The sequence below is a fragment of the Hemitrygon akajei genome, chromosome 5 (assembly GCF_048418815.1).
Source record: "Hemitrygon akajei chromosome 5, sHemAka1.3, whole genome shotgun sequence".
Lineage (NCBI taxonomy): Eukaryota > Metazoa > Chordata > Chondrichthyes > Myliobatiformes > Dasyatidae > Hemitrygon > Hemitrygon akajei.
The window spans coordinates 134,188,393-134,214,840 of NC_133128.1; the positions used below are offsets into that span (position 1 = coordinate 134,188,393).

The 26,448-nt window shown below is 39.6% G+C and overlaps 1 protein-coding gene and 1 pseudogene across 3 annotated transcripts in view; both read right to left on the minus strand.

The window, feature by feature from the left end:
* LOC140728185 (partitioning defective 3 homolog B-like) overlaps positions 1–26,448 on the minus strand; it is a 1,189,360-nt gene that overhangs the window by 1,080,996 nt on the left and 81,916 nt on the right. The window lies entirely within an intron of this gene.
* Positions 11,768–12,701, minus strand: LOC140727421 (sin3 histone deacetylase corepressor complex component SDS3 pseudogene; annotated as a pseudogene).

Below are 26,448 nucleotides of genomic sequence, written 5' to 3' on the forward strand. Positions count from 1 at the left end.
AGACAGACACAGAGTCTATAGAAGTGAGGCAAAATGGCATCAACTTCAAAGACCCTATACTGGTTATAGAGGAGAGGGTGTTTCCTGGCTTGAGGCAAATTAGGGTGAATAAATCCCCGGGTCCTGACAAGGTGTTCCCCCAGGCCCTGCAAGAGGCAAATGCAGAAATTGCCGGGGCCCGAGCAGAGATATTCAAATCATCCTTAGCGACTGGTGAAGTGCCAGAGGATTGGAAGCAGGCAATGTTGTTCCACTGTTTTACTCTAAATATAAACCAGGAAGCTATAGGCTAGTGAACCTGACATCAGTACCGGTAGTTATTGGAAGGTATTCTAAGGTACAGGATATATGACTATTTGGATAGATATGGACTGATTAAGGATAGACAGTGTGGCTTTGTGTATGGTATGTCGTGTCTGAACAAGCTTCTAAGAGTTTTTCGAGGAAGTTAGAAGGAAAGTTAATAAAGGTATGACAGTGGATGCTCTATCTACATGGACTTTAGCAAAGCATTTGACAAGGTCCCACATGGGAGGCTGGTCAAGTAGGTTCAGTTGCTCAGTATTCAAGATGAGGTAGTAAATTGGCTCAAGCATAGGGTTTGTGGGAGAAGCCAGAGAGCAGCAGCAGACGGTTGCCTCTCTGACTGGAGACCTATGACTAATGGGAGTGCTGGGTCCGAATTTGATTGTCATCTACATCAATGATCTGGATGATAATGTGGTTAACTCGATCACCACATTTGCAGATGACACCAAGATTGGGGGTGTAGTGGACGGCAAGGAAGACTATCATGGCTTGCATTGGAATCTGGACCAGTTGGAAAAATGGCTGCAAAATTGGAGATGGAATTTAATGCTGGCAAGTGTGACGCATTGCACTTTGGTAGGACCAACCAGGGTAGATCTTACACAGGAAATGGTAGGGCACCGAAGAGTTCAATAGAACAAAGGGATCTGGGAATACAGGTTCATAATCCATTGAAAGAAGCATCACAGGTAGATAGTGTCGTAAAGAAAGCTTTTAAGTACAGGAGATGGAATGTTATATTGAAGTTGTATAAGACATTGATGTGACCTAATTTGGAGTATTGCATGTAGTTTTGGTCGCCTTCCTATGGGAAAGGTGTTTGGAAGTACAGAGAAAATTTACAAGGACATTGCTAGGTCTGGAGGACCTGAGTTACAGTATATGGAAAGACTAAATAGGTTAGGACTTTATTCCTTGGAATACAGAATATTGAGAGATTTTATGGAGGTATACATAATTATGAGGGGTAAGATAAGGTAAATGCAAGCAGGCTTTTTCCCACAGAGGTTGGGTGGGATTACAACTACAGGTCACAGGTTGTGGGTGAAAGGTGAAAGGTTTAAGGGGAACATGAGGGAAAACTTCACTCAGGGTCGTGAGAGTGTTTAAGGAGCTGCGCAAGTGGCACATGCAAGCTCAATTTCAATGTTTAAGAGAAGTTTGGATAGGTACATGGATGGTATGGTATGGAGAACAATGGTTCTGACGCAGGTTGATGGGAGTTGGCAGTTTAAATGGTTCAGCACGGACTTAGATGGGCAGAAGGACTTTTCAATCACTGTATGATCCTATAATTGTGGTTGTCTGCTGAGTGAGCTGACCTTGGTCATGGAAACACAGGACAGTTTGAGAAATGATGCTGGCAATTTCTGAAGAAATTTGTTTCTTTAAAACCCAAGCCTTTAAAGGAGGAGAGCAGACACATACAGGTATACTTGCATTTCGGGTTCCTAAAAAAAGAAACATTATACAATAAGAGAAAATGTGGCAGTTAATTAAAGGTCCAATAGAAAGGTCTCAGGAAGAGACTTTCTCAGGAAAAGTCTCAAGACCTTGCCCGGTTATAGCTGTATTTGGTGTGGCAGATGATGTTTTGGGTTTAAATGCAAACCAGTCGGATATGATTGCATTTACATCGCTTTTCGCCCGTAGGAGAGTCTTGCTGGTCTGGAAATCTGCCACTCCCCCATCTGCTGCTGCTGCTTGGTTAGAGGACGTAATGTTTTATCTGCCATTAGAAAAGATTAAATTCACTCTGAGGGGGTCTGTGAAAAAGTTCTATTCGAAATAAGGATCTTTCTTGTCATATTTTGGGAGTCAACTAGTAGGAATTACCTACTAGTTGAGGGCATTTGATCGTACTTGGGAAGTTGTCTCCCTTTTAACTCGCATATGATTTACCTCACAGGGTGGTTGATGAATTGTAATATGGGTGTATTCTGGATCATCTGACATGTTGTGGATGTGTGTGGGCCTTCATCTTGAAGGAGTGTGGGGGTATGGCTATGAAATATCCGTACTTGTATTTGTGAAGTGTTGTGTTCTAAGTACATTAGCTGCCATGGCATGTTCGGGGAGAGTGGATAAGGGGTGGTTTGTTTAGGGGTAAGATACAAAAGCAAAATGGAGGAAAATGTAATCCATTATGTATTCTGTATTGTGTTATTCCTTCAATAAAAATATATTTGAAAAAAATGTCTCAGGAAGAATTAAATTAACACAAGGTAATTTAGAAAAATAATCCTTTGCTTCCTGATCTCTGAGCAAGAATCCTATTAAAATTAATGAACATTCAAATTCTAATAGCTGGTCTGACCGGAGGTAGGATCTGGGTGGTGATGGTAGAATCCCAGCAAGTACAGGTGTCCCCCACTTTACGAATGTTTGCTTTCCGCCACTTTGCTTTTATAAAAGACCTACATTAGTAACCCGTTTTCGCATTACAAAGCGGATTTTTGCTTTTACAAAAATTTTTCCCATATAAATTAATGGTTCTTTGTTTTACGCCATTTCGGCTGAAGAAAGGTTTCATAGGAAGGCTCTACCTTTGTAAAGGTGGGAGGGGGAGGGGGACACCTGTACTGGGCCTACTAATGTTGGACACTTGGTGAGCACAATGCCAGATCCCTCCTGTTGGCAGTCCCCTTCTAAACAGAGGCCCACTGCCAGTAAAATTCAGCCCAAAACATCCATATGAAGATACCAGGCCCAATAAAACAACTGTTTTATTGCTGGTTGTAAACTGTGCAGCTATAATCTAATGCTCTTTAGATTCCAGAAATAACTTCTGGAAGATTCCTCTTCCCTCTTTACCCTGTCAGCCATCCCAGGTACACAGTAGATAGTTACAATGCTGAGTCAATTCCTCTGCAGTCAACAACAATGCCTCTACCCAAGAGAGCAAATAAAACTTAAAGCAAAATTTAAGAAAAATAATACAACACAAAACAATTAGATCAGAAATTATAACTGCAGGTGTCCTTTGTATACAGTTGAAATCAATTTGATTGCCATAAAGGATTTTGATTGCTGTAAAGAATTTAATTGCCATTAAGCCATTAATTTAGGCAATTATTTTCCCATCAGTTCTCTTGAACAGTGTGAGTAAGTAGGTTCCGGAGTTCTACTTCTTTAGGTGACAAATTTTAACCAGCCTTCTGCTTTACCAATTACTGCAGAGGGAATAGGTGGAAATTCCCTTATACGATACAGCACTTAAAAGCTATGTGATTTGTACAGGTAGATTCAGACCACGGGTTACAGTTGAATGTCCTACTAAATCCACTGACAGGTACAGGTGAGTGCCCACAAACACACATGCACACAAATCATTTGAAAATGTTTCAGTGACTTTGCAGCGTCTGGAAGACAAGGATTAAAACGGACTGTAATTGAATGTACTGCTTGAGTTTCTAAATGGCATTTTAACAAAGAAACGTGTGGAGTGAGTTTAAAAGCATAATCCAGTGAGAAGTGACAATGTGTCCACTTGCACTAGTACAGAGTTGGTGAGGGTGGGGGCTCAAATTGTTTGTTATGTCATCATTAGGCATAGGTGAGGTACAGATGACAGGAGGGTGGCTGATGTTGTGTTTTTAAATAAGACGGAAGCAAAAAAAATGGCATGCATAGACAAATAAGCTGAAGAAGGTCTGTGGTAAATGTTACTGGAGAGACCCCGAAGACCCTGAGTGATAATCAGCATGGCTTTGTAATAAGAGGTCATGTCTCAAAAATTTGATTGAGCTTTGTGAAGTAGCCAAGATGGTAGATGAAAGTAAGGCAGTACACATAATTTACATGGACTTCAGCAATTTTAAAAAAAATGGATCTACATGGTAGGTTACTACGGAAAGTTAGATCGCACAGGATCCAGGAAGAGCTGGCTAACTGGATGCATAATTGGTTTGATAATAGGAAGCATAGGTTGATGGTGAAAGGCTATTTGTCAGACTGGAGGCCCATGACGAGTGGTGTGCCTCAGGGGTCAGTGTTAGGCCCATTGTTATATGTTGTCTGTATCAATAATTTGGATTGTGATGTCATACACAGTGAAGATGGCTATCAAAAATTATAAAGGGATTTTATCATCTGGGTAAATTGGCAAAGGAATAGCAAATGGAGCTTAATTCAGATAAGAGGGAGCTGGGAGTACAAGTACACAGTTCCTTGAAAATGGCATCACGGTAGACAGGGCGACAAAGAAAGCTTGCCGGTGAGGCCACATTTGGAATACTGTGTTCAGTTTTGATCACCCTGCTTTAGGAAAGATGCCACTTAGCTGGAAAAAGTACAGAAAACTACAAAGATATCATTAGAGCTCAAGGGACTGAGTTATAGAGAGACAGTGAGCTGGCTAGGACTTAATTTGTTGGAGTGTTGAAGAATGAGGAGTGTTCTTCTGTGACGGGGAATGTTTTAAACCAATAGGTGCACTAAGCTAAATACAGGCACTATTGTCCAGGATTGAGGAATCAAGAATTAGAGGGCATATACTTAAGGTGAAAGGGACGAGGTTTAATAGGAACCTGAGGAGTAACCAGAGGGTGGTCAGAATGTAGAATAAACTGCCAGTAGAGGCAGTTACATTAACAAATTCAACAGGATAGGAAAGGCTGAGAAGGATATGGGCCAAATATGAGCAATTGGGACTAGCTTTGATGAGAATATTGGTCAGCACGGACCAGATGGCCGAAGGTCCTGTTTCTGTGCTGCCTTACTCTAGCACAGAGGCTGACCTTGTGCTTGGTGAAGAAGTGAAGTTTAGCAAGTGGAGCTTAAGTTGAAAATAGGACAAATTGTAGAGCTGGGTTTTCATTCACAAATTGAACTGAAAACCATGCGGCTCCAGCTTCCAAACTCCCACCTCCTCAAAGATTCCTATTAGCAACAGGGACCTTATCCAGATAAAACTGTGCATTTAACAAGGAACTCAAGTGTTATTCATTTCAGTAGCATAAAGAAACTCCCACTGGCTCAATTACATGACAGTGCTGTGGCCAATCAATTAGTCATACTTAGAGCCTCAAGAGCACCAATATCTATTTGTATAGCATCTTTCATAACTACTGAACAAATTTGAAATGCATCTTAAATCTCAAGATATGTATTCATGTAGTGCAGCATATCCTCTTCATCTAGGCAGTGAATATCAGCAGGGTACTTAGCAACTCCATTGGTCAAGAGCAGTCATGTTCGGACCTAAGGACTTGGGTTTGAAAATACCCCTAAATTCTGTTAACTGGTCTGTACTCAGCATTATTAGTGCTACACAGAGGTAGTGAAAAGGCTGCAAACTTATCACAATTGTAAGAAAATCTGAAGAATATAACAAACAGAAAAGTTTGAAGTATTTTTATTATCAAAGTACATATTTATAACCATATACAACCCTCAGATTCAAGTACTCAGGTCAGGCAGCATCCATAGAGGCAAAGGGATAGTTAATATTTCAGGTAGAAAACCTGCATTCGAGTCTTCAGAACATATTGGAAGGAAACACAGAAAATCAGATTATTGTTTAGCTGACGTAAGAGTACAGAGAAACTTAGGGGTGTTGGAGCATGAATTGCAAAAGGTCTGTTTGCAGGTGCAAAAGGCTAACATGATGGCAAATGAAATGTTGGCCTTCGTTGCCAGAGGGATTGAATTCAAGAGCAAGGAGTTATGCTGCAATTGTAAAGGTTACAGATGGTGCTACACCTTGCGTACTGCTTGGAGTTCTGGTCTCCCTGCTTGAGAAAGATTTGGAGATGTTGCTCAGGAGGTTCACCAGGTGGAATCCAGAGGAGTGATCGTGTCACCAGGGATTATATTTGCCGGAATTCAGATAATCTTATAAAAATACACAAAATTATGAAAGGAATAGATAAGATAGGCAGGAAAGTTGTTTCCACTGGTAGGTGAGACTAGAATTAGGGGACATTACCTCAAGATTTGGAGGAGTAGGTTTAGGATGAAGATGAGGAAGAACTGCTTTTCCAGCAAGTAGTGAATCTGTGGAATTCTCTGCCAAAGGAAGCAACAAAGGCTACCTCACACATAGATTTTTGCATAGTAGGGGAGCTAAGGCTTACAGGAAAAGGCAGGTAGGTGGCGCTGAGTCCATGGACAGGTCAGCCATTATCTTACTGAATGGCAGAGCAGACTTGAAGGGCTAGTTGGCCTCCTTCCTGCTCCTATTTCTTGTGTCTCTCCAGCAATTTGTTTGATGAACCTGATTACAATCTGCAGTTTGGTACCTGTGACTTGGAGAAAAATAAAGTTAGCTGAAGGACCAATAAATATCACTGGACAACAAAGATTTCACTTCCTGAATACCTTTAGGTGTATCTTCTGAATTTTGGGCTACTGATCATGAAAATCTCCATGAAATTTCCCAATCACACACCATTTTTTTAAAAATAAACTTACATTTATTTTTTCAATTCATAATTCAAGTCAATTAAAATGTTGCCTACAATGTAAGCTGGAAAGTTTCCTATCTTGTCCAGGCATGCATAGGTGGCACGGCTGCTGCATGGCAGGACAGGTTTTAATAATAACTATTGGGTTCAGGACTATAAGGATGGAATTTGCTATCACCAGGCACAAAAATATCTATGGAGGATTTTGATATTTGAGACATGCTTCCCAGAATAACTGATGCCAAGGTTAAAGAAAGCATTTTTGTTGGTCCACAAATCAAACAGGTCATCAATGACAGGCAATCTGAAGAATTTCTAGTGGGGCCGGAGAAAATCACATGGAACGCATTCACGGAAGTTGTTGAAATTTTTCTTAGCATCTGCAGAGCACCAAACTACATGCAGCTGGTTGAAAGCATGCTTCAAGCATATAAAACCATGAAATGCAACATGTCACTAAAGATTCATTTTCTACATTCCCATTTAGACTTCTTCCCTGCAAATCTTGGTGCTGTTAGTGACGAGCATGGTGAAAGTTTTCACCAGGACATTGCAGTCATGGAGAAAAGATACCAGGACAATTGGAATCCATCAATGCTGGCGAATTATTGTTGGACACTTAAGCGAGAAGCCTCAGACACTGAGGACAAATGAAAATCATTAACAAAATATTTTTAACTACGTTGAACAATCACAAAGCATCAGCACCATTATGCAATTAAACACATCATATTCAATAAAAGTTAATTTGTTGTTTCTCCAAATTCTTACTTGATACAAGTATTCTGAAATTATATTTCTGTTCATCTTCAAGCAGTCTATCATAAATTAAAAAAATTCTGAGGAAGCAACACTTTTGAAAAAATTTGTTGTCCAGTGTATTGTAAGAAATACCTCTTTCAATAAGGATATGACTATTTATTGCCTCAGCAAACTGATTCATAGGAGGCAGCAATTGGGAATAAAAGAATCCTTCTCTGGTTGGCTGCCAGTGACTTGTGGTACTCTGCAGGGGTCGGTGTTGGGACTAGTTCTTTCTATGCTGTACGTCAATGACTTAGATGATGTAATAGATGACTTTGTTGCCAAGTTTTCAGATGATAAAAAGATTGGTGGAGGGGCAGGTAGTGTTGAGGAAACAGGGAGGCTGCAGAAGGACTTAGACAAATTAGGAGAATGGGCAAGAGAGTGGCAAATGAAGTACAATGTTGGAAAATGCATGGTCATGCACTTTGGTAGTAGAAATAACTATGCAGACGATTTTCGAAATAGGGAGAAAATCCAAAAATCTGAGATGCAAAGGGACTTGGGAATTCTTGGGCGGAACATCCTAAAGGTTAACTTGCGGGCTGAGTTGGTGACGAGGAATGCAAATGTAATATCAGCATTCATTTCAAGAGGTCTTGAATACAAGAGCAGAGATGTGAAGCTGAGGCTTTCTAAGGAACTGGTGAGGCATCACCTGGAGTACTGTGAACAGTTTTGGGATCCTCATCTATGAAAAGATGTGTTAGCATTGGAGAGGATCCAGAGGCAGTTCAGAAGGATAATTCCAGGAATGAAAGGGTTATCATTCAAGAAACATTTGATGGCTCTGGGTCTGTAGTCACTGAAATTTAGAAGAATGAGGGGGGATCTCACTGAAACCTTTCAAATGTTGAAAGGCCTAGACAGAGTAGATGTAGAAAGGATGTTTTCCATGGTGGGGGAATCTAAATCTAGGACAAGAGGGCACAGCCTCAGGACTGAGGGGTGTCCAGTTAAAACAGAGGTGCAGAGAAACTTCTTTAGCCAGAGAGTGGTGAATTTGTGGAATGTGTCATCACAGGCAGCTGTGGAGGCCAGGGCATTGGGTGTATTTAAGGCAGAGATTGATTGGTTCTTATTTGGCATAGCATCAAAGATTATGGGGAGAAGGTCAGGGATTGGGGTTGAGAGGGGGAAAAAATCAGCCCTGATTGAATGGTGGAGCAGACTCAATGGGCCAAATGGCCTAATTCTGCTTCCATGTCTAATGGTCTTTTTGAAAGTAAGAGAGATTTAATAAGACAAGGTAGATATGAAGCAGGTGTTTCTAATTTGAAAAGATCAAAGCGAGGGAATCACAAAAATAATGACAATTCAGGAAAAATATTTTCTGTTAGGAGACGGTCCCAAATGGCGCAGGAAAATATTAATTACAATGTACCACAAGAAGGCAGATAAGGACACAGGTGCATTAAAGGAAAATCTGACAGATTCATAAGGCAATGGAAGATTACATTGAAAAGGATTAAAATAAATAGAATGGGAGGAAGCTTGAATGTTTCCTAAATGCCGGCAAAGACGAAGTAGGCCATATGCCATTTATCTGTACAGAAGACTCTGTAACTCTAATTAAGGCCACGTACTTTCGCAATGTGGAGGATGCAACTGAGCAGCAGTAAAGAACAGCATTCCTGCCAATTCTGTACTCCCACCTTCCTCTCCACCCTTTCCTAGTTCTGACTGGAGTCAAACAAATTAGCCTCAAAAATGTGACTCTTTACACCACCAGACATTTACAGTATCAACAGAATCAGTCAACTGGGAACAGACTCTCCTCTTCCCCAACAAGAAGAGGAACAAAAAATGATTACAAGAGATAAACCGAACAATATGGAGTTCATTTATAATCAAAAGCAGAGAATGAGCTGGGATTTTTTAAAAATAAAAACTGCATTTATTAAGCAGAATGTCATTTGAATATTAGAATATATATACACACACACATACATATATACACATACACACAGAATTCCCATCAACGTCATCTTACAGCTTTGCAATAACCTGAAACTGGGCAGAACTAGTCATATAAACGATGTGCCTGAAACTGAAGATCAAATGTTGGTATTCTGCAGCAAGTTATTCACATCTTGACTACCCAAAATCTTTCCCTCAAATACCACCTGCTAAGAGATGAGTGAAATATTTAATTTTTTTGTGGCATACTACAGCTTAACAACTCAAAAGCGAAAAAGGATCCAGTGTTTTCCTGGTGTATCCGACGAATAACCTCCTCTCGGGCTTCCAGCTGAGTATAGATATAATTATAACTGATGTTTCAATGACAAACTCTGCCACCCCTGAATGAAGATGGCAGAGTTGTGCCCAGCGAGAAGCACAAGAAGAGTTTATTCATAACTTAAAAGACGTTTAGTCCTGCTTGGTGGTGCAATAATATCAGCGCCGGACTCCGGAGCGAAGGTTCCCAAGTTCGAATCCAAGTTGGGTTGAGCGTTGAGCTAGCAACTCGGCCTCGTAAAAGCAAGAATAGCTTGCTATGGAAACACCGTCATGACGGTGCCCCGATAACTCCACTGCTGAGTTAAGGGCTAAGCGAGGGAGAGAAAAAAAAGACATCTAACATCATCCAGAACAAAGCAGATACCCAATCTACCATCCTAGACAATCATGCATCCATCACCAGCATATTGTGGCTGCAATTTGTTCCAACTACAGAGTGAATGCAGTGCAAGAACTCACCAGAGCTTCTCTGGGGAGAACCTCTCAAAGGTGCATGGATCACTACTCCTCCAAGTCAGAGAACATCAAGATTTGGAAACCCTTTTTACTGTCAGCACATCTAAACACTAGAACTATCTATCCAACATCATTGTATTGTATACTCACTGCAAAGGCTGCATTTCAAAAGTGGCTACCGTCATCTCTCCAAGGGCAACTACGGGTGGGCAATAAACACTGGCCTAGACAACAGACCAAGATATGCTACAAATCAGCGGTGAAAATGGGCACAAGATAGTAACTTACTCGATGAATTAAATGCTTTGAAAACAAGTGAAATAATTTAATTTGATTGGTATTAGAAGCAAGCCTGCTTGATACGGCTGAGAAGCTTCAGAATGTTCGAGCAAAAGTACCATTTTTCGATCAGCAGTGGAGAATGAAAAGGATTTGTCCTCAGGGAGATTTGAATATTCAGAGCATGAAGTCAAATAATAACCATCACCCAACCTGATAGGAAGTGGTAAGAAATGTTCAACCGGTTTGCATAACCCTTGCAAATAGCTCTTCCTACTTGTCCCACTTTCTCTGCCTGGCAGTGTTTCCTCACTCTTGCTATTTTCACACTCTATGACAGAGTAGAGTGAATGAATGAGGGAAAAAATTATTGCTATCTCTTTTAAGTTAATTGAAGTGATGCCACTCAAACTGTAGTAGCGCTTCCAGTGACACCAATTTCAACTCTTTCTGGTGAGAATTGTTGTTCATCACCCACCCCCCCCAGTACCTACTATAGCTTACCTACAACACAAGATAAAGCAGAAATCCTTAAGTTTTTAAAAAATTCCTTCATTGGAGTGGTTAACATTGACAATGCTACTAGATTGCTCCTGAACCAAAAGATAGGTAAGAGTTAACCACAATGATGTGACTGGAGTCACATTCTTACTAGACAGGGTAAGGACAGTGTTGTGTATGTGGCCTCGCTACATAACAATGCTATTAATAAAAATGCTAGAGACAGGGAGGAGTGCACTGTATAGCCTACAGTATAATAAGGGACTACTTCATGTTTCAGTAACACGTCATTGCATGCGCTATTAGGCACGTATTGATCTGAATGTGTGTCAAGTTCGGACTCTACCAGTAAAGAACCATGAAACTTAGTTCCCGTCTCCGGCGTTTTTATTAATAGCTTGTTGTGTAGCGAGGCCACATACACAACAAATTGGTATCAACTGTTTTTTTTTTGCTGGGGCACTATGCTAAACAAATATGTTTACCCTTAACATAAAAATGCCTACCATATGTTTACTTAGTAACTTAATAATATCAAATTATAGCAAGGTAACGTAATAGTATCAAGTTATAACAAACCTTTTTTTTAAACTTTTGGTCTAAGAACCATTTATAACTCAAGTCTCAGGGGGGTCTTCTCTGCCTCTCTGGGTAACGTCTGTCAATAAACTTGTTTGTTTTCATACAGATTTCCATAAGAGTCATGAAAAGTTGACCTCTGAACATAGGGAGTTAAGAAGATGTGCACTTCCAACTTGCAAAGAGTTCTAGTCAGCAGATCGCCTCCATATAATGAAGACTCCTCTGTGCAGCTGTCCTAGATATATACGCATCTTTGTGCTATCACTTGTCCTCCTTACCCATATCTCATTTGTTCCAACTGAGCTAATTACACAGCCAATTCTCGTATTCTCCTTGGATTCCAAATAGATAGCCTGACCTTCATGATACCATCTCTAATCGTAACATAACTTCCCATCTTCTATTCACGCTTCATATCTTCGTGCTGGTGATTCAGCAGGAGTGCTGGGAAGATGCTCAGGAGAAGACGGAGATGCTGGTCTTCTCGGAGATTTAAGCTTATTGAGAGTTCACAGATCTTACATTATCTGTTCATCTGTTAACAAGTAATTTAACTGTGCAGGTGCAGGTTTTCATCTTTAGTCTATAATTGGAACAGGGTCATAAGGTCTCCTCCTTAGTTTCCTAGTCATTATTGGCTTGACCTCCATAGAATCTCCTGTGAGTTCCATTGTTAGCCTCTCATTCTGAATCATCTTTTTGCTTTCTTCTAACTCAATCTTTTTATCTTCAAATTCCTTCACTGCTGCTTTTGTCTCTTCAATATAATTCCTTTCCACTTGCTCTGTCTCCAGTTGCAGAGAAAGCTCTGCATTTTGTATTCCTTCCTTGTATTATTGATCTAGTTTCTTCATCCTTTTCTGATACTCCTGCGAAGTGCCTTCCTGTAACTGCTGTAGCTGTCTTTTGAGAGGTCAATTTCTCCTGGTACATCTGCTCTTTTACTTCCAGGTAGTCTTCATCATCCTGCTTATTGGCAATATCTGACTCACTTGCATCCTCTGTATCTTCATCCGAGTCGTGGCCACCTATATTGCGTTCGTCCTCATCGTCGATGCTGTCTAGCTCCTCCTCGTTATTGTAATAGTTGACAATGGGTGAGAGGAGAGCTGCAGACATCTTCCCTGCCGAACTGCCCTCCTTTGTCGACACATCTAGTGCCTTGATGGTGTACTAATCCAACTAGATTTTCCTGAGCCATTCCCGTCCCAGCAACGGTGGTCCTCCATTTTTCAGTACATAGACATTCAGTTGTTGTGTTTTGCCTCTGTCACTTTAATTTTGCGTTTGTATGCACTCTCTGTCCTGTGTAAGTCTTTAGCAGTAGTTTAGTTCGTTCAGAGGTATGTAAGAAAACAGTTATTTGTAGTTGTGTACAGAGATCGCTGTTAAAGCTGAGCCTGTGTCTAACTCCGTTGTCAGTCTCACGCCTGCCACTTGTGGAGTGATCCATATTACTCTTCCATCATCTTTCTCTTTCACGCTGTGAAGTTGCAGACAAGACAATTCACTTTCGTCTGAGTCGTTTTCATCAGTACTGCTTTCTTTCATTTTGTGCACATTGTTGCTTTCCTCTCTGGGGTTTCTTGTTTCTCTGTATTTTGTCCTTTTTCTGCTGTTTACTAGCTTTGCATACTCTGCCAGTGTGGCCCTATTTGCCACAGTTTCTGCATTCTTTGTCTTTAAACAAACAGGTGGTGTGACATGTTCCCACAACGGTAACATTTCTTTCCCTCATTTCTGTTCAGTGACATTTTATTTGTAGCATATTCCAGAGATTTTTGTTGTATCTCTGAAGCACCCCGGGCTGCTATTTCCATCGACACTGCAATGTTCAGCACCTTCTCTAATGAAAGGTCTTTTTCATACAGGAGCTTCTTCGACATGGTTTCACAGTGCATGCTACACACTAACCTCAATGCGTCTGATAGACCAGCTCCAAATTGACAATGTTCTGATAACTTGCACAATTCAGCACAATATTCAGAAGTGCTTCCATTTTTGCTCCGATTCCGTTTGTGAAATTTAAATCTTTCAGCAATGACCTGTGGTTTGGGGTTTAAATGCTATTGGAGAGTCTCTACTATTTGCTTGAAAAATTTGTCAGCTGGCTTTTCAGGGGTTAACAAGCTCCGTAGCAGCCCGCATGTTTTTGCCCCCATAATACTGAGTAAAACACTGGCTTTCTTTTCATCAGTAACACCATTAGCCTCACAATATAACTCCACTCTTTCAATGTAAGTTACCCAGTCTTCAATGCCACTATCAAATGCTGTAACGGTTCCAGTTATAACCATCTTTGTTATGTTAATTTAGCCCCATTTTCCCCTTGTTTTCTTTTTGACACGTGTCCTTTTTGCTAGCACCACGAGCGCACTCCATCTAGATGTGTGTGCCGCTCCTTTTTATCTCCTTTCTGGGGCAGGCAGACCCTCAGCCCCTGGGGGTCAGCACCTGCTGTGGTCTCGCCTGGACATGTTGCGGCTCCAACTGTGTCTCTTGGTCCCCCGCCGCTCCTGACCCCGGCTGTGCTCCCGCTTCCTTTCAGACTCGCAGCCTTGCTCTGCCTCCTTCTCCTGCTCCTTGGCTCGTTCCTTGTGCTCTTCCTCCGAGTGTCATTATCAACTAAAGCACAGCATCCCGATAAGATGTAAGTTCATTAACCTGTCACCAATTTGTTGTGTATGTGGCCTGGCTACAGAACAATGGTATTAATAAAAACGCTGGAGAAGGGAGCTAAGTTTCATGGTTCTTTACTGGTAGAGTCCAAACTTGGCACACAAGTACAGATCAATACGCGCCTAACAGTGCATGGTCAATATGCGCCTAACAGCGCATTCAATGATGTGTTACTAAAACAAAGTAGTCCCTTATTATACTGTAGGCTATACGGTACAGACGGCAACTTTAATTCCCTGAAAGACACTCGTGAACCAGAGAGGTTTCCACGACAACCCCATAGCAGTTTCATGGTTACTGTTACTGAGCTGTATATTGTGGACCAGTGATCCAAAATGTTAGCTTGCTTTCTATCTCCTCGGAGATCATCAATCCTGCCAAGTGCGTCCAGCATTTTTGTTTCAAATTTGGTTGAGGTATTCAGCAGTAAACCAGTGAATACAAGTTCAAATCCCACATGAGCAATCTGAAAATTTTAAATTTGGCTCAAACAGAAATCTAGAAATAAAACTATAAATAATTATGCAATTGGCAAATGAAAATTCACAACTGATTTACTACCTTAGCTTAGTGAATAAATCTGATTCCTGTTAGGCCCAGGCCAGATGCAAGCCAAGTTCCCCATGCCAAAACGGATGATTTTGAATTCCTGCCCCAAAGTGACCAACCATGCCATTTAGTTCTATCAAACTGTTTTCATTTTTGAAGAAAATGACACATGGGACACTGACAATGGGCAATGAATATCAGCCTTTTATTCAGTTCCCACATAGAGAAATATTTTTTACATATATCTATCACATAGTTGCAATGCCCACATTATTTGGGTCTTTTTTGTATGTAAACAAAAAAGGATCTATACCCAACTAAAACTGATTTACATTCAGACTATCATCATCAGTTTTAGGAGATGACAAACTAAAACTGGATACAATCCAGGTGGATTCTTAGAATTCTTCTAAAGAAGCCGCATTTTACAAAGTATTGCTACACCCACAGAACAATAACTTGTTTTTCCTCTTTAGAGGGAATCTCTCAGATTTTACAGCAGGTCATTTACTGTAACACACAACGAACTAAGAAACAAGTGAGAATAAATTAGCATCTTCTATTTTGTTGGTGTCGTAACATAACTGAAATATGGTCTTCAGTTGTTGCACAACTTGGATTACACTGTTCAACAGCAGTAAGCTCGCCGTTTCCCTGTTCATTTGTATTCTGAGAGGTAGTATGCCCTTTCAGTCACTGATCCTGTCCTGCCAGTCAATTAGCAGTCCATTCATTGTCTTTATTCCATACCCTTTACTACTCTTATACATGAAAATACCACTATGAGTTTTGATATACCCATCCAACAGCTAGAAAACAAATACATTCCCCAGTCCCCCCAACTCGTGACTCTTGGCATTCTCTTTGCACTAATTACTCATTTGTTTTTTTTTTAAATTTTAACTTGTAGTAATATTTATGTCTTGCACTATACTGCTGCCACAAAACAATAAATTTCACCACGTATCAGTGATAATAAACTTAGTTTTGATTCCGATTCAAATGTAACATTCTCATCCATAGACACCAATGAAGGGTAACATAAATCAGATCATTTAGGATTAAGATAAGGGTGTCAACTTTAAAAGAATTTCCAGAAAAGGAATCAATCCATCATTATTTTGAATCTATTGGAAGATTTAACGATAGTGAATGACGAACATTCGATTCATTACACCATCCTATTTCTACATAAATTGTGGATTCACAGCAACAATCAATGCATTGAGTTTCAAAAGAAATTATATATTTCAAGCATTAATGTTAAAATGGTTTCAGATTAAAATAATTTTTATCTCATTTTCTTCAATTTATATTCCAGATGATTGGTTATATTTGGCTCTGAAATCAAAACACCTCATATGTTAAAAAGCTCCAGTTATAACAAAAACAAGGCAAATGTGTACTCTGTCGTTGCACCAGAATTGACAGCATGCTAAACTGAGGCTGTGTTTGCCCTCTAAGAAGAGGATGTGCAAGACCCCTTGGTATAAATGTGAACAAAAGCAGGGTTATTCACGCCAATGTCAAGGCTAACACAAGAGAGAGACACCAACCATCAACTTGCATTAATGCAAATGTTCCTCCTATTTTCATCTACGCATATATATTCAGGGAGCAACTTACAGAAGATTGAACCAAAGTCTCTACAAGCTAAACCACAGTGTAGTTTGAAATACCTCTTAAAAATGTCAAACACATCAACCACTGTTATTTTGGAACTATGTATGCAAATTGGGTGTCATATTTCCCAAATTACAAGTGATTGTATTCCATGTTTCATTGGACAGTAGTTGACATTAACATAATCTCACTATTGTGTATCCCTGGCTTCATAACTGCTGAATGAATAGTTGTAATAACCAAATCAATTCTTCAGCCCTCCTGGAATGATGATTACTACCATTGGAGTATACATCCTATTTACTGAATCTTGCTTCAGAAATTGTTCTTTTTATTTTTAATTAGAGATAATCGGACCCAACGACCCTTGCCGCCCAATTACACCCATGAGACTAATTAACCTATTAAGCGGCACTTCTTTGGAATGCGGGAGGAAACCGGAGCACACAGTGGAAATGGTCAGTCACGGGGAGAACATATTACAAGCATCAGCAGAATTGAGCCCAGGTCAATGGTGCTGTAACAGTATTACGCAAAGTTACACAAACCACTATGCTATCATAGTATCCATTCTCTACCTATCTAAAAAGCTACTTTCAATCATTACTGATCTAATAATACCTTAAATATTACCTAGTTGCTTGATCATGCACAAAATTATTTCTAAGTTTGAAAATGATCAACGACCCACAAGTAGTTCAAACTTGTATAAAATGCTTCTGTTTTAAAGGGTCATCTTAACCAGAAAGACCGGAAGAACTGGAACATTGAATTCATGGTATTCATTTCTCATTCTAATTTCATTTGAATTGCAGTGGTATGAAGTCACTGAAAATCAGTAAAGATTGTGACGTACTGTTAACCAAACTCTGGTCAGCTGACTTGCAGGAAGCATGCCGATTTTATGCTGCATACTCCCTTCCAGGAATGTAATACTCATCAGTGATTGCCTAGCAGGTGCCGGGCTAGGTGGGAATACTCGCACCATTGTTAGTTATTCAGCCTGAAATCCAACCTCAATACTTTAGGAAAGGAGAACATTTTGGTTAGAGTCAAGACTATCAGCTATTCCACACTAAATTTGATTTGGTAAATCCAGGAAGTCACAAGAACCCTCTTCCATTGCATACTGCTTTACTACTATACAAGACTCAGAATGTTGATGAATCTGAGAATTTGATGCAGCAAGGGGAAAGAGGCGTAGTTTTGGTATTTTATTGCTATCTAGAGATTTGATCAAATATGTGGAGATATGGCAAGGCATCAAGTGCCATTTATAAACATTTTATACTATGTGGGAACCCCAGGTCAGCCATAGATACAGCTGAAAGAACCTCAACTTCATCCTTTGGATACTGTGATCCATATACAAAGCTGAGTGTGAGGGATATGGTCCATTTCAGGCAGCTCAAGGGAGAGCAGGCAGATTGTGAGCAGGTAGCAAAAGAAAAAAAAGTCAGCTGGTAGATTGAAAGGGCATCCTAATCTCCATGTTCTGATTTTGAGGTGAGTTTTTTTTTCTGGGAACGCAGCCATAGCTAAGATCATAGCACCTAGAGTCACTGAGCTAAATAGGGAAGGAGTAGCTGAGTTGCAATAGTTACAGGGATTTCTATAGTTAAAGGCACACTTTGGCTTTTCTGTGGTCAGTGATGTGATTCCACCATAGGATGTTGCTTCCTGTTGCTACGGTCAAAGGTAGCGAGTGATTTAGAGGCAGACAGTGAACAACCAGAGGTCATGGTCCACTTCAGAACAAATGAGATAGGCAAAAAAAGGGACAAGTCCTGCAGAGAGTTTTTTTTAAGGAGGAGTCAGGAAACAGATTTAGAAGCAGAATCTCATGGATGGCAAACTCTACCATGAGCAGAAAAAAAAAGCACAGTGCAGACGAGCCACTGGAGAAAATACTTTAGATTTTTTGGGAAAATGGAGAACAGCTCCGGAGGATAAGGGATCTTGACAGGACACAAGGATTGAGATTCAATGGAACTGGGATCGATGGAAGGGAAAAAAACGAAATGGCCATGGAAGGCCAAAAATTAGAGAGCCCGTCAGAGCAAACAAAGGTTAGAGGATGGGTAAAGGAGTCTGGTTGTGTTTGACGGTGCATCCAAATGCAGTGAACAAGCCACATAAGCTGATCTCCTGATGAACAGTCTGACCCAAACATCAACTGGCCGTTATCCTCCATAGATACTGCCTTACCCACTGAATTCCTCCAGCTTTTTGTTTTCTTCTCTATATTCCCAGTATCTACACTCTCGTGTCCCTAGGACTTTAGTTTAATGTCCCAGGATTTACATTCATGGTAGAGAAGTGGAACTGAGGAAAGGAGTGAGATTTTTAATGAATATTTCTCTTCAGTTTTTGCTACAGAGAAAATGATGGAAGTCTAGAAAATGGGGAAATGAATTTTGTCATCTTGGACCACACACGAATATATGTGACGTAATGACTCTACAAAAGAAAGAGAGTTACCGATGTTAATCAAATAAATACTTGCACATGTAAAAGGGATCATCAAATTAGGGTATCTGGACTACGTTCCTATGACTGGAACATCCACCTATGAAGCTTTACTGCCAATCATAACTTCTTACCTAATCCTCCTCCTCCACAAAACCAGCCTTTTTACATATGGCTATTTGGCCCATTCAGTACATACCACCCTCCAGCAAAGCAATCCCATCAGTCTCTTTTCCCATCTTAATTCCCTGAAGCCATGCAAATTTGTTTTACTCCTTCTGGTTTACAAGCTGTAAAAGATGCACTGAATTTGTGAATGCAAGTGAGAAATTAAATTAAAATGAGGTCTAATTAAGTTGAGTAATCTGAAACTCACCCTATTTGATACAGCTAAAAGCAAAGTTTTTGATTAAATCTTTGATATAGAATCATTTTTTAAAAAAACATTGATCCTCTCTCTGATAAAGTTGGAGAAGAGTACTTTTTAAACATATTCCTTTCCCAAAATAAGTGGCAAGTGCCAGATTATTGTTACAAAGACAGAATTACTGGTGCAACAAAATCACGATACCTCACTATTATTCTTTTTGTGCACATTATAGATGTGTATATATATATCCTCACACACACACACACATAAACATAATCATACACAAAGTTCTGCACACACGAGGAAATCTGCAGATGCTGGAAATTCAAGCAACAGACACAAAATGCCGGTGGAACACAGCAGGCCAGGCAGCATCTATAGGGAGACGCATTGTCGATGTTTCGGGCCGATCAAAGTTCTGCACAAGTGCTTTGCCCAACACTCCAACCACACACCTGACCCACGATTCCAATCCTGGCTCTGGCCACATACCTGATCCACATTTCCACCTCACCATTGTCAGTTATATAAAAAAAACCTGAAGGGTATGGATCAAAACACCAAATAACTGGAAGCTCTTAAGATTCCACTTGGCTCAGAGATCAAATTCACCTGTGTCATTTGTTTCTTTTCTTAACATGTACATTATCAGAATAAAAGGCAAGAATACCAGGTTTAAGGAACTTTGGTTTTCGAGAGATATTAAGGCCCTGGCTAACAAGAAGGGGGTGCATAGCAAGTGCAGGCAGGCAGGAGAATATGGGGCTCGGGGAGTATTAAAAATGCAAGAGAACACTTAAGAAGAAAATCAGGAAGGCTAAAAGAAAGCATGAGGTCGTTCTTGCAGATGAGGTGAAGGACAATTCCAAGTGATTCTACAGAAGAAAGGGATAGCAAGAGACAAAATTGGTCCTCTTGAAGTTCAGAGCGGTCATCTATGCATGCGCCAAAAGGAGGAGGAGGTTTTTGCTGTCTTGAGAAAAATTAGGACAGATAAATCCCCTGTCATGACAACCCGTTCCCTCGGACCCTGTGGGAGTCTAGTACAGAAATTTCAGGGACTCTAACAGAGATATTCAAAACATTTGCAGCCACAAGTTAAGTGCCAGAGGATTGGAGGATAGCTAATGTCGTTCCATTGTTTAAGAAAGGCTCTAAGAAAAAGTCAGGAAATTACAGGCTGGTGAGCTTAACTTCAATAGAAGGTAAGTTATTGGAAGATAATCTATGTGACCGGATAAATAAGTACTTGGATAAACAGGGACTGAATAGGGATAGACAACATGGCTTTATGCATAGTAGGTCGAGTTAAACAAACCTCTCAGACTTTTTCGAGGAAGTTACCTGGAAAGTTGATGAAGGCAAGGCAGTGGATGTTGTCTACATGGACTTTAGCAAGACACTTAACAAGGTTCTGGTTCCACATCGGAGTTTTGTCAAGTAAGTTCAATTGTTTGGCATTCAAGATGAAGTAGTAAACTGGATGAGACACTGGCTTTGAAGGAAAACCTGGAGAGTGGTAGCAGATGGTTGCCTCCCTAACTGGAAGTCTGTGACTGGTGATGTGCCTCAGGTATCAGTGCTGGGTCCACTGTTGTCAACTATATCAACTATCTGGATGATAATACAGTAAACTGGATCAACAAATTTGCAGGTGATATCAAGATTGGTAGCATAGTGGACAGCAAAAAGGGCTATCAAAGTTTGCAGTGGGATCTGGACCAGCTGGAAAAATGGGCTGGAAAATGGCAGACGGAATTTAATGCAGACAAATGTGAGGTGGTGCACTTTGGGAGGACAAACCAAGGTAGGTCTTACATGATGAGTGGTGAGGCACTGAGGAGTACAATTGAACAGAGGGATCTGGGAACAGAGGTCCATAATTTGTTGAAAGTGGTGTCACAGGTTGTAAAAAAAGTTTTGGCAAATCGGCCTTCATAAATCAATGTATTGAGGATAGGAGTTGGGATGTTATATTGAAGTTGTACAGGACGTTAGTGAAGCCTAATTTGGAGTATTATGTGCAGTTCTGGTCATCTACCTACAGGAAAGGTACCAATAAGATTGAAACAGTGCAGAGAAAATTTACAAGGATGTTGCCAGGACTTGAGGAGATGAGTTATAATGAAAGGGTGAATAGGTTAGGACTTTATTCCACAGAGCGTAAAAAGAATGAGAGGAGATCTGATAGAGGTATACAAAACTGTGAGGGGTTATAGATAGGGTAAATGAAAGCAGGCATTTTCCACTGAGGTTGGGTGAAACTAGAACTAGAGGTCCTGGGTTAAGGGTGAAAAGTGAAATGTTTAAGGCAACATGAGAAGGAACTTCTTCACTTAGAGGGTGATGAGAGTGTGGAATGAGCTGCCAGTATAAGTGGTGGATGTGAGTTCAATTTCAAGATTTAAGAGAAATTTGAATAGGTACATGGATGGGAGGAGAATGAAGGACCAGAGTCTGGGTATATGTCAATGGAACAAGGCAAATTAATAGTTAAGCATGGACTAGATGGGCCAAAGGGCCAGTTTCTGTGTTGTAGTGTTCTATGACTCTATATATTTGATTTATTTTTTTAATATAATCTCCCATAGATCAGCAAAGACAGTACTGCAGACACCTGTCCACATATCAGTTATTGAGGAGCTGCTCGAGACCATTTAACATTCCACCTGAAAGTCAGTGAGAACACAAACATCACTTTCTCTACGCTGCAATGAAAACATGTACAAAATGTGGTTAATTCAGAAAATTCAGTCAAGAGAAAAGGCCACCAAGATCGCTCAGAAGCCTGTGATACCGTGACATTTAGCTTTAAATATGAGGTCTGTAGACTGCGATGGAGCAGTGTGGCACAGATCAAGTAGAACAACGTGAAAGATCTTTTAGTGACTTAACTGATAGGGCTATTCATTAGTTTGGCACTGCAAAGCTTTGCTTTGCACCACTGCGTATTTGAAGTTGGTGTTTGTCAAACATGACAGAAATGCAAGACACAATGACTTTAACAAACAAATTAGTGTCTAATTATTCTTTTGCCCTCAAGTCCAAGGAATTGATTTGAACAAATGGATTCAATACAAATAAAGAACTGCAATTTGTATTGGGCTTATCAGAGTTCTGAACTCTGAAAACAACAAGCAGGACTATCTCTGCAATGAAGAAATGCACGACATGATGACACAGACAGATGTGGACATTGACAACTTCTTGTATTTATGAATCGCGTGCAAATCCACAGCAGATGCTTTTCAATATACAATAAAAGACTAATAAAAAAGATCTGACAGAAGTCAACTGATGCAAATTATGCAAGTATACCAAAAAGTAATCAATTCATCGGGGGGGGGGGCATTTTCTTCATCTGTCATTGTTATATCATAAAAATGAAACTTCTAAGGTTACAGCTGAAACTTGTGAAGAGTGAAGAAGATCTGTACCAGTTCCAAGAATAGTCTCTAATAGAAATCAGTAGATACTACCACTGCTTGGGAAAGATAACAAATTATCCAGAGAGCATCAAGAAAATATTTCTGAAGCATAGGGTATATATGAAATCTATCCCATTATTTCCAAAATATATTGTTTGTAAGCTGCTTCTGTCCTAATTTGTCCTTCATTTGCTCGTCAAAGGTGACACAGTTAAGCAAAACTTAATTGCAAAATCCTCGCCCTTCAAATTTTCAACTTCCCCGCTCTCCTTAACTGATTCAGCAGTGAACCTCTGACTCATCTAAACTTCACCAATTTTGTCCTCAAATTTGACCTGCCTCCCTTTGGCAGCCATGCTTTCAGTTCACAGCCCACTTGCCTTATTAATCTCTCCCTTCAAACTCATCACTTTTGGTCCTTAAGTGGCTCGGCACCAATCTTTTGTTTTACAAGTACTTCTTTGATATATCCTTGGATATCTTTTGATGTTAAATGCACTTTCCACATGTATGTGATTGGGGCAGTCTTAAAGCTTAAATTAATTTTCAGCATGCTTATATAGTTACGCCAGTTTTCACAGGTCAGTTTCAAAATGTATTTTAATATCACTGTACACAATCTATCATTCAAGAGACACCACAATGATTCTCCATTATTGCATAATTTCCTCACACATACATGTTTCTCAGATGTTTCACATTCTGATGAACATCTTATTAGTTTTGAATTGTAGTTGCTGTTGTTAATGTTGGAAAATAGCAGTCAATTTGTGGACAACCTCCCACAAAGAGCAATATGAGAAAGATCAGACAGCCGGCTCTTCTTTTGTTGAACAAGGAAGAAGTGTTGACCAGAATATTGGCGAAAACTCTTTTGCTCTTTGTAATAATGGCATATAGCCAGCCGGTGCTGTACTGGCATCAGCACCGGACTTTGAGGCGGACAGTCTCGGGTTCGAATCCAGCTGGCTCCTTGCATGATTTCAATCCATGCTGGATTTAGCACTGAGCTAGCAACTTGGCCTCATGAAAAAGATAAATGTAATGAAATGGTGCTCAATACATCATAAGGCAAGGAAAGGAACAACTATAGTGCCATAAGATCATTTACATCCATCCAGGTCAGCTGCGATTTTGATAATCAGAAGTGTAGTGTATTTAACTTTGGCACTAGGTATTTCCTTTGGCGCTTGAATGCTAACAAGACTTTTATGTGCAAAACTCCATAGTATTATAAAGGTAGCAAATACTTCTCCATTCTCCAATTGAAGTAGGTCTGAAGTTAAAGAGATAGATTTTTCACAAAGAGCATATACATTTGTAATCAACATTTCAATGTCAGAGCACAGGAAACCATCTACAGCTATAAAGTCGCTGGGGCAATATTCCATTAGCAGAACCAAAATCCTTTGCTCAAAGCTGGAAAATAGTTAACTTTCCAAATGAGCTATATGTTTGCTCATAACACCTTAACCATGAGTGCGCATGTGCGTGTTCTAATGAGATTTGAGTTATAATTAGAAAGCAAAAAGCAAAAGTTTATATTGTCTTTCATGTCCATTTCGGGATGTTCCAACATGCTTTATACCCAATAAAGTATGTCAAAATGTAGTCAAAGTTCTGCAAGTGGCAAGAGTTGTAATCACATGCAAGCATTGTTGCATCACAGATTCAATCCTTTCCTCTGGTGCTACAGTTGGGTTTCCTCTGGATCTTTCAGTTTCCTCCCACTTGTGAAAGGTATGCTGGTGAATTAATTAATTGCTATAAATTACTCCAAATGTAGTTTAGCATTAGGAGAATTAGGATGGAATTGATGGGCACGAGGGAGAATGGGTTACAGGACAACATGATGGAGAGTGAGACTGCCCCAAGAACCAGTACAAACCTGACCAGCTGAATGTCAGAAATGTGAGAAATATTAGTGAGGCAGAACATGGAAAATGGAGATATATGTATGAAGCTCAAAGAATTAAACTTGATTAAATATTTGCATGTATATTTGTATTGTCAAAATATCCAGCTCTTATGTTTAATGTTTTTTTACAAATTAAACAACTTGAAATTAAAGAGCAATTCACTTTCTTTTTCTCCTTAAATGCTTTTCTAATTAGTTATCTCAATCAATGGTTCAGTATTTATCTGGAGTTAATGACAGTGATTCTGAATAGAATTACGATTATAATTTTTGTTGATGCATAATATAATGAATGGAAAAGATGCACAAGAATTGGCAATGTAAAGTATGATGGGCTAAAATTACATTGACATAAATGCATGAAAGCATTAACACTAGCAGTTGAGTTCCTCCTGTCCTTTGAGTATTGCTGCATTAATACTAGATTTTAATTGCCTTTTAAATCCAGCATCTGTTTATGTAAGTTTTAAAATTCTTATTGAGAAATAAGTGTTGATTTAAAGCAGCTTTAAACTAGCTCCCAGTTTTGAAGGTAATCAGAGATAAAACTGTAGAAGTTAACAAAATTAACTATATTTTGGAAGTGGACAGAACATCTGTGGCAATCAATTTTATAATGCCCTACCAATTACACATCTGTTCAAAAAGACATTATGGACTTTTCTTCCACATTATTACAACCTTTAACAATGCCAAAATAAATGAGCAGCTCATTTCACTCTTTTAAACTTATGTTCAGTAATACCACTTTACTGACTGATGCAAATTATTTTTCTGAACATTAAAGCACCTAACTCAAACACATATGGCTGACGAAGTTTTAAATAAAAAAAACTTTGTTTTGCATAACCAAAGAGCAAGATTCTTCTAAATCAGCTCGATTAATCTCCTCTGCACCCTCTGACATTATTTCAAACATGTCCAAACAGGCCAAATGGCTTAGCTGAAGATTTGAATGAGTTTGAATTTGGCAGTTCATGACTTGCTTGATTTTTGACCTAATTATCTACTTGTTCAAAGTTTATCCAAATGGAGCCTCATAGCTCTAGGAATTCAGGTTCAATTCTGGCATCTAGTGTTGTCTGTGGAAAGTTTGCTCATTCTCCCTGCACCTTTCTGGGCTTAACCTAGGTCTGGAAGGTTAGCCGACAACTGCAAATTATCCTGCAGTGAAGTCAATGGGAAAAGGAATCAAAAGTGAGGGTATAGGCATGGGAAAGAGAGAACAAACACAAGCTGCAGGAAATTAAGGAGAGGGAAAAGGACAAATAGGATCATTTCACTAGAAAGCTGAATGCTCCTGATGGGCTAAATGACCTTATTAAAAATATAAGATGAAATTTATCAATTTGAACTCCTCGGTCTTTATCCCAAATTGATTATTGTGCCTATTTGACTGTGGTGGTTATTCTGTACAAATTAGACATTTTGAGTGGAGGTTGGAGGGGTGTGGGCAGAATCAGCTACTTTCAGTGCTCAAATTGTTATTTTTGTATATTTTTGTCATATCTGCTCAAGTATAGAAAGCGATCATTCAACCATTGTGCCATTTCCGGTGCATCACAGCTCTCCAAGCGCAATTATAATTCTCTTCCCATTAAGTCTGTTTTCTTTCATATTCTTCTTCCTCAAGAGTCAGTCAAATTTCCTCTTTAATCTCGATTGACTGAGCTTCAGTACACCTGTAGTAAGTCTTTCTGCTTTCGTGCGACATCTTGCATGGAGTAACTATCCTTATTTTCGGGGGCTTTTTTGAAACATTTTTGGAAGCACTAGATATCCCTTTAATCCCCTTCAATATTTTAACTTTCAACATAACTTTATTTCTAT